Raw genomic sequence first — 18,690 nt, 5'->3', positions numbered from 1 at the left:
GGGGGGGGCGGTGAGTGGGGGGGGTCGTTCTCTCCCATTGCCCCCCCCCGGATCCCCCGCTGGTCCTAAGACATCGGTTGAGGTCATCCCGACCGCAGCCTCTGACACGGCCACCGCTTCCTTCCTGCTCCTTCATCCCCTCGCGATTGTTGTGAAGGCGACCCAGGACTGGCCCTTCAAAGTCCGCTCAGACGATAACACATCATCACCATCACCACATCACCATCACCACCACATCACCATCACCATCACCACATCACCATCACCACCACCACATCACCACATCACCATCACCACCACCACATCACCAACGCCACATCACCATCGCCGCATCACCATCACCACCACCACATCACCACCGCATCACCATCGCCGCATCACCATCGCCGCATCACCATCATCACCACCACATCACCATCACCACATCACCATTACCACATCACCATCACCACCACCACATCACCATCGCCACATTACCATCATCACCACCACATCACCATCGCCGCATCACCACCACCACATCACCACCACCACATCACCATCGCCGCATCACCATCACCACCACCACATCACCATCGCCGCATCACCATCACCACATCACCATCGCCACATTACCATCACCACCACCACATCACCATCGCCGCATCACCATCACCACATCACCATCGCCACATCACCATCACCACCACCACATCACCATCGCCACATTACCATCACCACCACCACATCACCATCGCCGCATCACCACCACCACATCACCATCGCCACATTACCATCACCACCACCACATCACCATCGCCGCATCACCACCACATCACCATCGCCGCATCACCATCACCACCACCACATCACCATCGCCGCATCACCATCGCCGCATCACCATCATCACCACATCACCATCACCACATCACCATTACCACATCACCATCACCACCACCACATCACCATCGCCACATTACCATCATCACCACCACATCACCATCGCCGCATCACCATCACCACCACCACATCACCACCACCACATCACCATCGCCGCATCACCACCACCACATCACCATCGCCGCATCACCATCACCACATCACCATCGCCAGATTACCATCACCACCACCACATCACCATCGCCGCATCACCATCACCACATCACCATCGCCACATCACCATCACCACCACCACATCACCATCGCCACATTACCATCACCACCACCACATCACCATCGCCGCATCACCACCACCACATCACCATCGCCACATTACCATCACCACCACCACATCACCATCGCCGCATCACCACCACATCACCATCGCCGCATCACCATCACCACCACCACATCACCATCGCCGCATCACCATCGCCGCATCACCATCATCACCACATCACCATCACCACATCACCATTACCACATCACCATCACCACCACCACATCACCATCGCCACATTACCATCATCACCACCACATCACCATCGCCGCATCACCATCACCACCACCACATCACCACCACCACATCACCATCGCCGCATCACCACCACCACATCACCATCGCCGCATCACCATCACCACATCACCATCGCCACATTACCATCACCACCACCACATCACCATCGCCGCATCACCATCACCACATCACCATCGCCACATCACCATCACCACCACCACATCACCATCGCCACATTACCATCACCACCACCACATCACCATCGCCGCATCACCACCACCACATCACCATCGCCACATTACCATCACCACCACCACCACATCACCATCGCCGCATCACCACCACCACATCACCATCGCCGCATCACCATCACCACCACCACATCACCATCGCCGCATCACCATCACCACCACCGTGTGGATTGAGGTCTTACCCTAAGTTCGGAGCTAAATGTCCATGTTGACGTCTGATAGCCACGAGAGGGCTTCACTCCTTGCAACTGTTGGAAACGCGCGTCCCTGTTCGAGTTCCCAAAGCGAAATGAACCCTCACGATTATTTCGTGTTCTGTATTATAGTGTTCTTGTCAAGCTAATCTGGGTGAGACCCTGTCCGAGGTCAGATGTTAATTGCAAATGGCCAAGAGTCGAACCCAGGATGATAAGGGCATAGTGTAAATTCTCCGATAAGCGTATTCACGATATAACTCGACAACATGAGCACGTTGGGCCAAATCACATTCAACGCACGCAAATAATCAGATTTGGAAGCTAAGCCGGGTTCTGCCTGTTTAGCATTTGGATGGGAGACCAACATGGAATAACAGACGCTGTAAACATGGCGAGGGCAGCAATGCATTTTCAAAATCTTGTGTGGAGTTTTGAATGGGAAATCAAACAATACCCAAAACCCTATGCGACACACACACACAGTACCGTATACGTATATTCTCACACGCACGGGAACACGCCTGCACACGAATGTTACGCAATTAAATCGCATTTTTGTGGCGAAATTGCACTGGCGAATATCGGCAAGAACATTTTCATCTGCCAATGAAGGAACCAATGCCTTAGGGAAGAAGATGCAACGTTACTTTAACGGCTTGGCAGGCTAAAAGGAGAAAAAGTGTTCGGCACAGTGAACCCCCTTTAACAAGCAGCGCCTTGCAGAGCGATAAATCGCGAGGGGTCCTGCTAAGTGCCCCAGCTGGCGAGATTACATTCGTGGAAATGTTTAGCTCATCGTGAAACAGGGGCCCGCGTTCCGGACCCACGGCTGACAGAAGAGGCAGCCCCAAAACATCTCCCTTCTCGCACGCAAGTCACCCCCAACTCCATCCATCTCTGCAATAGAAGCCTCGAGTGTGACTCTGAGCAGCACTGTACGGTCCTGTGCCTGCCTGGTTTTGCAAAGCCCCACGGCAGCACCGTGCGTGTGTTTGGTACAACCTTATTGTGCTCCACGTGTGTTTCACACATAATTTAAATTTAAATAAACTCTAAGCAAAGCTATTTGTTATTTTGCCGGATAAGGCAAACTGAGCTATGTAGCTCTCTTTCAGAAGCGACCTGGCCACACGTGATAGCTCAGCGAAGTTGGCTTATCGCGTGGACATTTACAGCAGACATACTCTCAACGAATGTTTCTAAATATGGAGGGAAAAACCGGAGGACCCGGAGAAAAATCCACACGGACATGCAGAGAGAAGCACGCAAACTCCAAATATACAACAGGCGTCAGTGGCGGGATCCAACCCACGACCAAATTAACTATTATACGTGGAATCATCCAAGGGGGGCTTGGGCAGGACACGCCATGGCTACAAGGGACGGTGGTGGCGATGTTGAGACTCGTGAGCCCAGCTGGCGAGTGCGCACCTTGAACCCACCTGCAGCAAGCGGCGTGAGCTGCCAGCCCTGCGCTGAGACTTCCACACTCACACAGAGAGAGAGATGTCAACCACGACACAAACACAAACACGTGACGACAGGTTTTCGTCAGCTTGTCAAACACTGGCGCAGGTCCACAATTATGTTTTTTTTTTTAATCCCCTTTACAGTTTCATGCCTGCTTTAAAAGGCTTCGACAAAATCGTTGCTTAATAAAAAAAAGGTTTTTTTTACAAGTCGCTCCTTGGCTTAAAATCAACAATAGGATGCACTGAGGACAAGGGGGAGTGGTTCTGTTTGACAACGTCTTTACATTTCCTTTGGAATTCGCCTGCAAAGGCAATTGTTCGGCTTTGTTTGCCACAGGTACAACGACTGTTATCGAGCAGTCCGCATTACGTAAAACAAATCGGCAATTAGAACCTTACGTACAGAAATGGTCCGTGCCTATAAACATGAGGACAGTTCACCAGGAAGCTGGCTGACAGCGGTCAAGCAAGCCTGACCGCTGAAACCGGTTCAGAATGCTCTTGCATTTGAACCAATACTGCTCATGAAAGGCATTTCCCAAGAAGGCCGCGTGGCCAACGAGTCACGTACGAAAGAATGTACCGAAAAAATGTTTTGTGAAGACGCGAATTTGATAGGCGGCATCATGAATTACATTAATGTTGTTATAGGGTCATTAACGTAACCTCGTGCGGGAACTCGGAAGCCACCAGAGCCCTGAGAAAACCCCTTTAATCTCGGCGGCTGTCAACAGAAACAGCAACACTCCGGTTCGTGTGCCCTTCAGTGCCATGCGGGCAGCTCCTGCCTGCGTCTGTCTGCACCGACACGAGATTTTGTACCTTCACAGAAAGAAGGAACCCCCCCCCGTCGACGGCTCCCTGCGGTTCCCTGCCGGTGTGGACGCGTTTGCGGGCGCTGACGCGATGGCTCTGAGACTGCGCTTCAGAAAAGGGTTTCTGTGAGAGGGGGAGGCAAGAGGACGTCGGAGAATTGGCAGCGTACGTGGAGATGACCAAAGTGAAAACAGCCCCAATGCGTAGGCCACTGTGACGATGCGCCGCTCGCTCCTCGTCCATTGTGACGACACGAGGGAGCAGCGTTGTGGGCTATTGGTGGCGGGACAGGCACGTGGAGGAGGTGGAACGTCTGACTATTTATTTTGTTGCTTAGATTCCCCCCACAATGTTGATAACGATCATCGTGTGCTATCAATCGAAGCCAGAGATTTTTGGGACAAAGGGTGGACAAAGCCATTTCGCCAACAAAGCATAACAATAATAACAATGATTATTAGTTAGTTTAACACGTAGGCTTTCACCCAGGAAGCCACACTGTGTATTGTGTTGAACTTCGTTCGTACCGTACGTAGCCAACTGCGCTGATCGGAGGTGCGGGATGGGGAACAACAAACTAAATACAAAAAGCAGTTCTAAAGAAATCAACATTCAACAGAGATGATTGAATTATTCTGACCGGACTGGGTAGAGGAATGCGATGAGGATGATGCCGTGGCCTGAAGGAGAAGAAGGAGAGCCAATCACGAAACTTGCCCGAGGCGCCGGAGCTACTTTCTGTGCAGCAGGTGGGCCCAGCTGGTGTCACCGCAGCAGACAGCAAGCGTGGTGGGAAACGGTCCTGCTGCAATAAACGAGCAAGTGGGACAGGCCGTGCCTTTGTGAGTCACGGCGATGCGAATCTCACCCCCACCCAACCCCCCCCCCCCCCCCGTCAAGTCAACACCGGGCGAGACGGTGCCATCCGTTCTCAGGAGGAACCTTGAATGGCTCCGTGTTTATTGACTAGATGATTGCGGTAGTGCGTGTTGTTCGATTCATGGCTAACGTGAGTCACGCGGAGTCGCTGATTTTGATGTTTACCCACAACAGCTCTTCACAGTGGAGGTCCAATTAGAGGGTGCGCGCGATGTCAGCTCATCTCCTCCCTCCTGCTCCTCCTATTGTCCATTGTCCTGGATTCGGTCGATTTGAATGCAGATGGATCCATTGCACGGGCCATTTTGTAATGTGTTTAAATAGGCAGGTGACTTGTATTAAAATAATCACTCATTGAGAAGAGGAGTGTCTTTCTGGGGAGACCGGACGTTAGGTCGGCGCCAGCGAAACAACGAATTGGAATGTGTAAGCAAGACAGCGACAAGAAACCCCCAAAGGGAAACGCACCGTAACAAATAGAGCGCCGAATATAACGAAATCCATACTCTGTGGTTCTTTCGGTAAAGTCACGTAGGCATAAAATAAAATAAATCACGACGTTTCGGGCGCAACACACAAGCGTCCGTCATCACGTGATGACCTGATGACGGACGCTTGTGTTGCGCCCGAAACGTCGTGATTTATTTTATTTTATGCCTACGTGACTTTACCGAAAGAACCAAAGAGTATGGATTCCTGCAGTCACGAAAGCTTAAAATCAAGAATAATGAGATGTTATAATTACATTTTTTTTTATATATAATATAGTTTTGAGAGAAAAAAATGTGTGCCCGCATATGTCTTTACTTTCTTAAACATTTACGTGATTTACCAAATTCGTGACACCAGTTGACTCGAATCTATATCCCCATGAACAGACACACTCCACTAAGCCAATCATTACAAGCTGAATTCACTATTGTCCATTCTGGCTCCGGCAAGTTCCACTCACTCACAATACGGTGCCACGGACACTGTGGGCACACGTTTATTTATTTCACACGGTATATCTGGCCGTGTAAAGTGCACTATCTGTCACGCTCTGTCTATGGCACATGGTTCGTCGTACGAAAACAAACCTTCCTACAAAAAACTTTTCCATTGCCGAGGACATTACCGCCTTCTCAGATTTGGCAACATCGCGATCTAACCCAAAAACCTTTATTATTAATTAGTATTAGGTACCTATTTGGTTATTGAACATCTTAACGCCTGTTTGTTTTTTTGCCAGAAAGGTTAAAACTTATTTTTTTTGATACTCGATAAAAAAAAAGTCCCAAATAGTGTCACTAAGGTCGTTTTACGACGTTTCACCACAGTGGACAGTGCGGGTTGGCAGTGCCGGACTCTCCTAGTAGCAAAAGTAGTTACTACATGTGTAGTAGCTACATATATTGTAGTAGTAGCTACATATATTGTAGCTACATATGTAGTAGCTACATGTGTAGTAGCTACATATATAGTAGCTACATATATAGTAGCTACATATATAGTAGCTACATATGTAGTAGCTACATGTGTAGTAGTAGCTACATATATAGTAGCTACATATGTAGTAGCTACATGTGTAGTAGTAGCTACATATATAGTAGCTACTTGTGTAGTAGTAGCTACATATGTAGTAGCTACATGTGTAGTAGTAGCTACATATATAGTAGCTACATGTGTAGTAGTAGCTACATATATAGTAGCTACTTGTGTAGTAGTAGCTACATATGTAGTAGCTACATGTGTAGTAGTAGCTACATATATAGTAGCTACATATGTAGTAGCTACATGTGTAGTAGTAGCTACATATATAGTAGCTACTTGTGTAGTAGTAGCTACATATGTAGTAGCTACATGTGTAGTAGTAGCTACATATATAGTAGCTACATGTGTAGTAGTAGCTACATATATAGTAGCTACTTGTGTAGTAGTAGCTACATATGTAGTAGCTACATGTGTAGTAGTAGCTACATATATAGTAGCTACATGTGTAGTAGTAGCTACATGTGTAGTAGTAGCTACATATGTAGTAGCTACATGTGTAGTCGTAGCTACATATATAGTAGTTACGGGCCCTGCACATTCAAGTGCCCCGCGCTAAACGCTTTCAAGCTGTCAATTCCGGTTCATTGATTCTGCACTTGCTCCATTACTATAGTACTATACCGCCTTCAACTTATACGAACGACTCGGTGTCATATTGTCTGGCTGTGTAGCAAATAAAAAAATACAATTACTTTACTATGCAAGTAAAAAAAATTGTGTTTTAGTATTTGTGTGTTTTTTTTTATTTAGGGCCCCTTTATAACATACGCTACAGGTCCTCGCACCAGCTTAATCCGGCACTGCGGGTTGGTAAAAGTGAGGCCGACCAAAGACAGGGTTCAGATATCAGTCGCCACTACTAAAGTGTCAACCATGGCCATCTATCTTGGCATTGGCGAGCTGAGAGTGCAGGGCACTCATCGTCATGGAGCAATGATCTCATTCACGATAGAGGAGAATGACTTCGGTTGTGTGGGCTGACTAGTTGCGAGAGCGAAGTTGTGTCGACCGTAGCTCATGGCAGTGGATTGCAATGAGCTCATGCCCTCGCTGAGGCACGAGTGGTTGGTTTAATTGCATATCTGACTTGATGAAATTGCACCGAATGTCATCCTATGACTCTACATCTGAACAAAGAGGCTTAACTCTCTTGACGATCTAAATCGGCCTAGGCCGTCGTAACTATATTTCATGAAGAAATGTACGCAGTGTTTGTTGTTGTAACGTTCGGATCCGCCCCTACTGGACATCCGTGCGGAAAGACTCGATAGCTCATCGGATTCGTCCTGAAGTATACATACTGATTCTGATGTTATGTGGGACCCAGGGAGAAGCCTGCCTGATGCGATTGTTTCCAAAGCCTGCATCATTTCAGCGGCATTGATTCAATACAAGAAAAAATCTGGACCGGTTTTGACAATAAGCATCCCATAAGCAGAGTCGGGCCTGCTTAAGCCAATGTCAGTGAACTACAAGATGTTAGATATGGCTGCTCGAGCAAGCCTGAATCTACTGACGAGACACTCAATATCGAAACCAGTGCAGAGTTGACATTGAATCAATGTTCCTGAGAAAAAAACATCCTACTCGGAGGTGCGTGTGGCCGTCGGGATGTCTACAAAATAATAGTGGGTATGTGGCGGGTCAGCTGCGTGAAGGAGGCGTAGAGCGTCAGCTTATTCACCTTGTAACTCGCATTGTGCACGAGGCCGCGGACGGTCACATCGCGTGGAGTTCGGCCGGGTGAGCGGGGGGGCACGCGCACCGTGACGCCGTCCCCCGTGCCGCCCGCATCGCCACGTCGCACACCGCTTATCCGGAATCAACGAGTCCCAGGCAGCGCCGTCCAGATGTTGGTCTGAATGCAGCAACGTTGAAGATTCGAGGTCGAGCAGAGCTCTTTCCAGCTGCGTGCAATGGGCACGCGGTGTGCGGCGAGTTGAAAACGTCACGTCACGTTCAACACGCGTCTACGCTGTGGGAAGAAGAAAAAAAAACAAGCAACGTGTATAGAAGTGCAGAGAAGAATTTATTAAATAGCGACGGTTGTATTTGTGCACCTTGTTTTCCCGTGATACTATTTACACTTTCTCATATATGATTCGTTTTTTCAAAATGTATGTGCTCATCAATGCCATTATATCAGTATTGTATCACTAAGAGTCAACGATCAGTGGCTGGTTGATAACTGTGATTGTTTTATTTTTACAATATGTGAAATAATTTCTGAGCACCAGAGGTCAAGGCGAAACAGACCCACAGTCACTGGTGGAATCCGCGTAATCGTGCTCGGGGCATCAACACGAAATTCCGAAATGCCTCTGCCCCACGCGGGCCATTCGAGCTGCAGTGAGAATGCAGAGGACATTCATTGTTCAGTTTCCCTAATTGGACCCACCTGGCCTAGCCAGTGCTGCTTCAGCACTGGCTCTTCCTGGGTTTTTTGCGATTGCAGGACAGAACAAAATTGACCGACGTGCCAACATAATTTCCCAGTAACAAACGTACAATTGTGTTATTTGTGCCTTCAGCTATAAAACACCTCGAAGGGAATTAAACAAAATCAAAGGGTGAAAGTTATCCATGGTGTGAAAAATGCTCAGGGTTTGAATTTAATTAATGAGATTTAGGCCCTGGTATGATGGCTATTTCCCCAGAAATATTTATCCGATTTTGTTAAATTCCAGCTCTGCATTAGACTTTACCCAATGGATCTATTGCGAGTCAGGAAATTATTTTAAAATGTGTTCACGTCAGCAGTCAATGGGTACATTTTATTTCTTACTCTCATATTTAAGCTACGCATTTACAGCGAGTTTATTCCTTTCCAATATACCGTAAGAAGAAGGCATGTGACCCACAATCACCTTGGGAAAATCAGTGCTACATCTCATCATTCAAATTTCATTCACGATGCTATTCCCATGGAACTACGCGACATCTACAATACAATTATAAAACAATTCCCATTCAGTTTGTAATGAGCGATTCCGTTTACTTCTATAAAATATGAATACACACGATCTTGACCTATATCAATTACACCACTTAAACCAAAACTATGGATTTGTACCTCTGGACCTTTACATTACATGACGTTGTCTTATCGTTCCGTTATATTTGATTGCTCTTGTTGTACTGCATTTTCGATGACACAGGGAGGGGGGTGGCGAGGGAGGGATTTTTGGATTCAATGGGATTCTCACTTGGTTTTCAACACAGCTCTCATCTTTCTGCGTTATAATTGGCGTTCGTTGGTGAGTACTCCCACCTGGCCAGCGTGCAATAATAATAAACCTATACAGGAGCCCTAGAGGGTATTTGGTCTCAGCCAAAATACCCTCTTAGAGCAATGGTTGCCAACCTCACTGGATCCACAGTCCCACCATCCAGCCTCAACAATTCTTTTCAGACCACCGTGTACCAATAACATATCAACACCACGTATATTTGCAAATCAAAACGAATCGTCGTATCTGCAACAGTCCCGCAGCCCCGCTTCACAAGGTGCCTGGGATCGCAGGCTGGGAGGCACTGCCATAGAGGGGCTCTGTAGAGCGGCCTCTAGAGAGAAATTATAGGACTACACCTTTTATTTAGAAATATATATCTCCGGGTTAAAGTGCAGTTTTTACAGAGGACTTGGCCTGCAGTCCTGGAGCCGAGGCTGACAAAGACGATGGCAAATAATGGTGAAGTATGCAGCAGCAGCAGCGGCAGTAGCTGCGCGTTCCCTTTTATGGAAGTTCTTAAGCTGCTCGCAGAGTTCACCTGAGTACTGTTGGAGAGGCTTACATTCTCTGCCGAATATGTAATCTTTTCCGGCGAGCTGGGTATGGTGTACGTATTTTCTCTTTGCAGCTGAAAGATGTGTTTATGTGAGAAGTTAAAGTATAAATACACGGTCGACCCAGTGTAGAGCCCAAGACGCACACACACGCGCACACACACGCCACACGCGCAACCCACGTGTTTGCAGGGCATTACCCGTGCAGTTAGGCAGATACACATGCACTCTCACATGAAGATCATATATGCGGTGAACATTACACATCACAGTCACAAAAAAACATTTTTCATAATAGCGGATATTAGATTATTACTACGATAACAATCGCAATGACGTCGCTATGTCAAGCCACTGCTGAATGAGGGCCTGCCCGTGCCGGTGTCAGTCACGGAGGTCGTTTGTCCACGCTTCATCGCGCTGGTCACTGCGGGTTGGTGAAGCTGGGCGGAGAGCGGCATTCCATCACGGGGTTTCAGATACCACCGATGACAGCCGTGGTCGCGAATTGAACTCCGATCACCGGAGTTCAAATTCTCGAACGCGGCTATGAATGCGGGAAACGGCGCGCACTCGAGGCCAGCGCCACGAACAGACGTCCCGCTTTGGTCTCCTCCCAAAGTCGATGTTCACACGCTGCGCGCGATACCGATTTGAGGCCCAGTCGATCCCTAGGGGAGTCCCAGGCGCCCAGTTGACCGCCGGCGCTCACCGCAGACACGCCGCACGCGTGCTGCGTCCGCGCCTTCACTGCTCACCTGCGCATTAATTCGCGTTCGGCGCCAGTGACAGCATCGCACCTGCAGCAACAGAGGCGGCTCCCGGACGTGGCGAACGCTGTATTCTCGCTCAATTTGGCTGCAACTGTTGGCAAAAGCTGTGGCTAATTAGAACGAGAGTGAAACGCCGCCTTTGTTTAATAATCCCTTAGAGCTCGCATTCCCACCGATGCAATTGAAAATGATTATTTTTCTGTTTTCAAACGTTGAGTCGGCAATGCTTTATATTTGCGTGTGTCAGCTCCTTAAAGGTCCGATTTTTTTTTAATAAAAAACAAACATTTCCGTCTTTTAAAAAAAATCCGGTATTTGAATAACACGTGGACTCGGCGTGGACACGGCTGTACGAATGTTGAACTTCTTTCGCCCCGTACGTAGCCCACCGTGCCAATCGGGTGGCGAGGAAGGCGTGAGTGCAGATGACAACTCGGCTCCAAGCTCGGCCGTGGCACTCATGACCTCGCTATTCACGGATGGTAACATTCAGCCGTATTATTCGCATTGTCTCGAGTGGAGAAAATGTTTCGCGACCCAGTTTAAAGAGTGTGTATTTATGAATGCACCGGCCCAGACGCGTCACGTGATGACGTACAGTGGAGTTGCAATTGACTGCATTTTTTGTTTTTATTTGTTCATTTTCAGCCACATTTATGGCCGTCAAGTGTAAAGGCTTTAACTTAGCGCTACCATGCACTTCACAAGGTGAGTGATGATGCAGCGCTCAATGTCACTCGCTCACCCGCGGTCCATCACCCCCTCGTCACTCTCCCGATTTCCACTGCGAACGCGGTGTCCACGAACGTCGCGACCCCTCTGCATGCCTCCACCCCAAGTTGAGGACACGCTACACCCCGAACACACTTCACTGTAGATGCGAACAGATACAAAGCGGCGCTTTTACGTCTGCAGGCAACTCTTGTTGAGGCCCGGATAAGACGCGCCTCCATTGTCCGGAGTGCTACCGTTCGGGCGGTCGCCGGCATTGCTCAGCACCTCGTGGCCATGTGGCAGCCATCGCCGTCGACTCGCAGGGGGCCACATTCTGCGGAGCGCCTACGTCACAAACGAGTTCCGGCGATGCCCGGGCGTGGTTACCGTGGAGAACAACAACAGGATACTGTAAACCTGCCCCTAAAATAAATCTCTCCGAACATCTGACAATAATTTAAACCGTTTCTTTATATTTTTTTTTCCTTTTTGCGCTCTAGAATGCGAGTCGTACACGGGCGCACGTACGTAATTTCGAGCACAGGTTTTGGAACGCGCTATTCCACGGCTGTGCTCGTCATCAAAAATTGCATCAAGCGAAAAGACTGCGTCCGTCACGTTTCGCCGGAGGAATCCCTCGCACGTTCGAAGGCTTCGATGGAGAGAGGGAAGCACGACTTGGACACAGGTAAACCCTGGCATCTCCACGGCAATAATCCGAGACCATGGCAAAGGCCTGAGAGCAGACGGTGGGAGAATATCAGGGCAGACGTTTGACGTTCTGTGTTGTCTCGGGCGCAGCAGCTGCGGGGTTCGGAAGAGGGTAAAGAGATCACCTTGACGGTGGTGGTGGTGATGGCATCAACGGCTGTGGTCGTGCTGACGTCTTGATCCGATCTTCGAACGGTCTCGACGTGCATGGCTAGCTTCTTGTTTTAGAGTCGACTGATCCAGCGAGGAGCCCACGCCCCCCAAAAAAACAAACAACAAATTCCATTGACATGCGCAACTATGGGTGGAATTCAGCGTGCCAAGCGTCAACCCAAGCACTCCAGACAGTCTGACTGGCTCACACCCACGCACGCACATGTACAGGTCATGCACCTCCACCATTGTTAGCATAATTACACGAACGTGTGGCCAATGCTTGTTAACCAACAGCAGTCAGCTTGAAAACTTGTTTTTATTTTAAACCAGAGACCTGCAAACACGCAGTTTACAGAACAACGATGCATTTGGGAGGAGACGTAATGTCTGATTGTTAAATGTGTTACTTGAGACTCTGCACAACAATGCCAATGATTATTTTGTGTTGTGCATGATACAGTTTTGCTTTGAAACATGACCCACATTTGCCTAAAAACATCTAACAGTTCACCAGAATTTGTGTTAGCAAGCCTGACTCTGCTCATGAGTCACTGAATGTCAAAACCAGTCTAGAGTTTGCTTTGTATGAAACCAATGCTGTTGAAAAATAAATCTCCAAAAAGGCTGTGTGGCTGATGGGACGTGGAAGTTTTTTTTCTCATGTGGATGGATAGATGTGGGAAGGAGGCATGTCGTTCGCTTATTTAAACATGCCATCTGTCAGAAGATACCCTTCAGCATACCGAAGCAATCAAGCGTTTTGGGTAAGTGCTGTTAACTCGCGGCCGTCTTTGCATATGAGGTTGAAAGAAAATCGAGATGTCCTTGCAAAGAGCCTCTGACAAGAATCCGGCGGACAATGGACCATTGGCTGTGGCCTCAAGAGGAATCAGGATACAGCCATGGCCGGTTTTAATTAATTACAAGTGACTCACGTGATTGGCACTTCCTTGAGATAGCAACACAGATAAGCAGCTCCAATATCAAATTAGTCAAACAAGGCAGCTTCTGGTGAAAAAAAAAATACCAAAATGGCTTTGAATTATTATTATTTTTTATCGCATATGGTTTGCGTTAACTGCATCACCATCATCAATAAACTCACACACTTTGATTGGGCTTCAGCACTGGCCTCTGGGGATCTGAGAGTTGAACTGAGAACACAGAGACCGTGATTTAGGAGGGGAGGTGGGTGGGGGGGACTACAAACACCCATCATCTTTCTTGTCCTCGAGTAAAAATGTGTCCACAATAAACAACTGTGCGTCGGATCCAAACAGGGTGGCCAGGAGGGCCGAGCCGCATGTGCAAATCAAACAGCGGTGCACGCCAGCCGGGCGAAGCCGAGGAGCGGAATGTCAACTGGAAGGTTGCGAGTTCCAAATCCTGGTTGAGGGGAGGGGGGGGTTGAGTCGGTCCACCGTCGTTCAGAGTTCGACTAAATTCCTACCACCTTGCGGGAAAGTCAACAGCGGTCGTCCTGTGGAGAGACGTATCCGACCGTAGGAATGTGGAATTTCCACCAATGGCTCGGGGTTATAGACAGTGGATGAACACCAACTCAGTGCTCATTTGAGCAGGACATTTGTATTTTACGTTTAACTTTCTCATGGCATTTCAAGACCAACGGAAACGTTTCTAACTGTAGGCGACTGCAGTGAACACATGAGTTGGCGATTAAGAGAAATACCTTGAGCCAGATGGTGGGCTACTGCAAGTGCAGACTTCGAACGCGAGGCGTCCGCTGGGCAGACGCCGAGTGAGGCCGCGGCCGCACTCGGGTGCTGGGTGCGCTGGCATGAGCGGCATTGGCCGTGATGTCGTCTCGCGCCGAAGTCTTACTATTCCCGGAAGGGCCCTTCCTGTAACTTCCCATTATAAGTAACGCATTACCTCTGGAGTGAATGCCATGAAAATACGGGGGCATGTTTCCACTTCCAATGTTTTTTCTCTCTCAGTGCCGTGTTCGTGCCAACAACAGTCGGACTTTCTTGAAGCAGTGCTTTTATATCACATGCAAATTCTGGACTCGCTCGTTCAAGTCACGCGTGGCTTCTCGAGTGGCCTCCACGTACGCGCTGCGAAGGGCTCATTGCCCGAAACGCCTCTTTTATGATGTTTTTTTTTTCCTTTATAGGCCACTGCAGAGTGATGGGCGCATGTGTCGAGTTTTAATTTTAAAAGCAAGAGTGACGTCCAGAGTTTGCCTCCTTAAAGCAATGCTCCTATGAAACCTTATTCTGGAAGGCGCACAGACTGATTAGCGATTTTTTTTTATTTTGAACTTAGTGACACAGTCTACTGCGCAATGCTCATTCCGATATATCAGCATTTAAGTGATATTGAAAATAAATAAAATCTCCACTCACTCGAGTTGCACCGGAGGCATCTGTGGCTTGGTACCGACGCTGCTGAGGATCAGAAATCAGAATATTCGTTTTTACCGGAGGAATCCGATGAGCTACAAAGTTACTTTTCCACACATGTCCAGTGCTGTAAGTAGATACAAGAAGCGCACCGGTGATGTCCGAGTCGATGCGTCTCACACGTGGCATGTAACGTTCGCATGCCACGTGGCGTGTAGATGTGCGATCTAAACATGATAGAACCCAGGATCCAGTGGCGAAGCAGCCACAGATGGGATTCGTTAATGAGGCTCAGCAGCCCTCTGCCACTCCGTGCGCACACGATGACCCACAGACTCAAAGAGATCACTGCACGGGACCCCACAGTCATTGAAAGTATCCCCTCTTTAAGACATACCTGAATATCTAAACCAGCACTGCCACCCTCCATACCCATCAATTCCTTAAACAAAAAACAATTAATCGCCGTTCCCCTGATTGTAAGTCGTGCCAATCCACTGCTGGATAAGGGCCTCCCCAACGTGAGGTCACGGGGTATATTTGACCCCGACATTCCCTTCGCTTCATTGCACACCACATATATGTACGAAGCGTTTAAAGTTATTAATATATTATATTTTCATACACACACAAATACAATGATATGCACGATGCCTAAACAGAGTGTCGGGACAAGTGCTGTTAGCGATCACCTATGATGACGGAAGTGGTGCGGCTAGCGCCACGCCCAGCCGCCTTTGTCTCACCAGTGGTGACATTTATACACCGCACCAGATACTCCTTTATAACCAAGGTCGACATAGGGGAGGCCCAGCACCGGCTCAGACATTCACCGCGTCCGTTGGAAGCCGTGGCTGGGGATCTAACTCAGTTCACCAGGCTTGATGCCCGGTGAACGCCGCCGCTGTACACTCGCACGCACGCACGCGGAGCGGGGGTGTCATTCGCGTTCTTTCTTTATCGCTGGGCCCGCGAGAGTGCAAGCCAGAACGCACCCCCGCATTCTTTCGCCCGCGTGAGGTTCTGGGGCTTGGCGCCTCGCCTCCGATGCTGCTGCTGCTGGGTGTGGCTCCGCGTGCTCCCAGTCGTGGTGATGGCCACAGCGAGGGGGGACATTGCAATGTTATCGGGAAAAGGCAGCCGGCCGTCGTCTGACGCGTCAGTTTCATTTATTTGGTATGGCCCTGTGAGCCATTCGGCTCTTGAATCGGGTGCAACCGCAACAAACAAAAAACTAAAACATGAACAAGAAAACATCTTAAAGTGACTATGCGCAAACAGATAAATCCAGGAAAAAACAGCAAAATCTTCAAGAAAAAGCACCGTACACCAACGCTGTGTGCAAAAATCCCAGTGGGATGCAAGTGAAACAACAACAACCACAAAACAACTTAGATTAAAGCCACCAATTTAACTCCGTACTACAACAAACAAACATGGCCAGACCAAAAAAACTTTTCGAACCCACCAAAATAAAGCCATAAAAGCAATGTAACAGTGATCGTAGGAACTGTGACCGAAATTTCGCACAAAACGACATAAACAACATGTACCACCAAAACCTGTAGCCATAGCTGGCTGCACGAGTCACTCCACAACGGCAGGAGCATCAGTAGGAGTATCGACATTTTTCAATGCACATTTAAAGATCAGCACACTAAATCAAAACACAAGATCATACTTTGCAGCGGTCATCCGGAGCGAAACATTTGATTTTAGGCCACTGAACAGCAGTGGCAGCTAGCGTCGATCGAACGTCGGTGAACGAGCAGCGCCGGGTATTCACGCGGCGACGGTGAACTCGGCAAGCGTCTGTGTCGGTGGTTGAACTTCGTTCGCATCGTACGTAGCCATCCGCGCTGATCTAAGGTGCGCATTTGAGGCTGAGTCGACCTACGAGAAGCCCAGGACTCGGTTCAGATGATCGACACTGGTGTTTGGCCGTGAGCGGTAATCGAACTCGGGTCGCCGGGACTTGTCCCTCGAGGCCGGCAGCTGTGGCGAAGCAAAACGAACGCGCCTCGGAAACCACGTCGGTCAAAGAAGCTCGAACGTTCGAATGTCGGTATGTTGAACTTCTTACGCACCGTACGTAGCCAACCGTGCTAAACGGAGGTGTGGGGGAAGGACAACAAACTGAACACGAAACGCAGTTCTAAGGAAATTGGTTTCCAGTCGAGATTTTAGACGAAACTCGTCTCAAACGCTCCACGAATGCACGGCGTGGAATCATTTCCGCCGCCATCACAAATTCTGTTAAACAACAACCAAACATCCTGAGGCACTTTGCTGTGAAACGCAGGCATTATGTAACGTACATGTAAAAAAATACAGGGGAAACTATACACATACACAAAATAAAGACTCACCTACGACCAAATCGCTTTGCGCACAAGTGACATTTTTCTAAAGCGAAGCAGGTTGTGGCCTGGTTGATGGAAGGCTGACCGGGAACACCAGCTGTTGGAGGCGTTGTGCCTGCCAAGGACCTCGAAGATGGCAGCGCAGCAATGGATCCTTGAATCTATCCGTCTGGAGCATGAAATGTGTGCGTGGGTTTTCCCTGGGCACTCCTGCTTCCTCTCACTTGTCAAACATTCATACGGAATTAGCCAAACATTCCAAAGCAGGCCTCACCTTTAAAGCCTTGAGAGGAGAGACTTTCCTGGGTAAAGGGCGCTACTACCATTAGCGGTATTATTATTATGATGATGTGTGTAAGGCGACCTTTACCGTGTTTACACAATGTGAGACATTCTAAAACAATGGACACACATTGACAAAAGTAACTTTTCTCAGAATATTTCAACACCATTTAAAGGTCAAGAGCGTTCCATGCGTGTGTTTGTGAGAGAGAAAAAACAATCAGCTCTGACGATCTACAACCTTTCCAGGTGTCACGGCGTCGGAGAGCTGAATACTTATTTGATGAATTACGGCGCATAGTAATTTGTAGTATAAGTGCCACTGACCTCTGACTTGTGTATACATTTAAAGAACGCGAACCTTATAAGGGCCATTCAGAGCAGCCTTAGCACCCAATGGATATTTTTTTTTGCATGGACTAGTGAACATTAATACGTACTTAAAACAATTTAGTGAATATCAAAGTCAAATTGCATAAACTGGTAGCACGTAGGCGCGTTAATAATTCACTGCGTCCTCACAGCTGCGCATGTGGAGTTGAGATCCGATCACATGCTCTGGCTCACGACGACTGTGAATATTTAGTGTTGATAACACGACTGCACCAAATGGATCTTCCTTCAAAAGTTCAGATCCCATGCCGTTGATCTCATTATTTAGACAGATAGAAAGAGAGCCTGCATGTCCCCTTTGTTAGGCAACGAAAATACAAGGAAGAAGAATCACGCACACGCACGCGGTCCTGTAATGCCACCCCGTACGCGTTCATCCAATTACAGTATTTGGTTCGCGATGATGGTCAACGCTACGTTCCAAGTCCCATAACGAGACGATGCCACGCGGCGCACGATGTCAACATAGCGAGATTACGTCACGCGCAATGGACAAGTGAGGCGGTCAGGGCTAAACGCCAACGGTGACACTTTTAGTGCTGGTTTTAGCGTCAAACTCTTT

The 18,690-nt window shown here is 48.4% G+C and overlaps 1 long non-coding RNA gene across 2 annotated transcripts; it reads right to left on the bottom strand.

Moving 5' to 3' along the window:
• Positions 1 to 6: 6 nt before the first annotated feature.
• Positions 7 to 18,349, bottom strand: LOC116957867 (uncharacterized). 2 transcript variants are annotated; one of them, XR_012930031.1, is made up of 4 exons: positions 12,694 to 18,349; positions 8,268 to 8,558; positions 4,812 to 4,976; positions 7 to 4,294 (listed from the first exon to the last, which is right to left on the bottom strand). It is a non-coding gene; the product is annotated as an uncharacterized LOC116957867 (long non-coding RNA). The 2 variants fall into 2 exon arrangements; XR_004405261.2 differs by lacking the exon at positions 12,694 to 18,349 and adding an exon at positions 11,129 to 11,674.
• Positions 18,350 to 18,690: the final 341 nt, after the last annotated feature.

This window comes from Petromyzon marinus, chromosome 3, assembly GCF_048934315.1.
Source record: "Petromyzon marinus isolate PM22_M1 ecotype Great Lakes invasive population chromosome 3, UKy_Petmar_22M1.pri1.0, whole genome shotgun sequence".
Taxonomy (NCBI): Eukaryota; Metazoa; Chordata; class Hyperoartia; order Petromyzontiformes; family Petromyzontidae; genus Petromyzon; species Petromyzon marinus.
The sequence above is the reverse complement of the archived record's forward strand: the minus strand, read 5'-3'. Positions and strand labels throughout refer to the sequence as shown.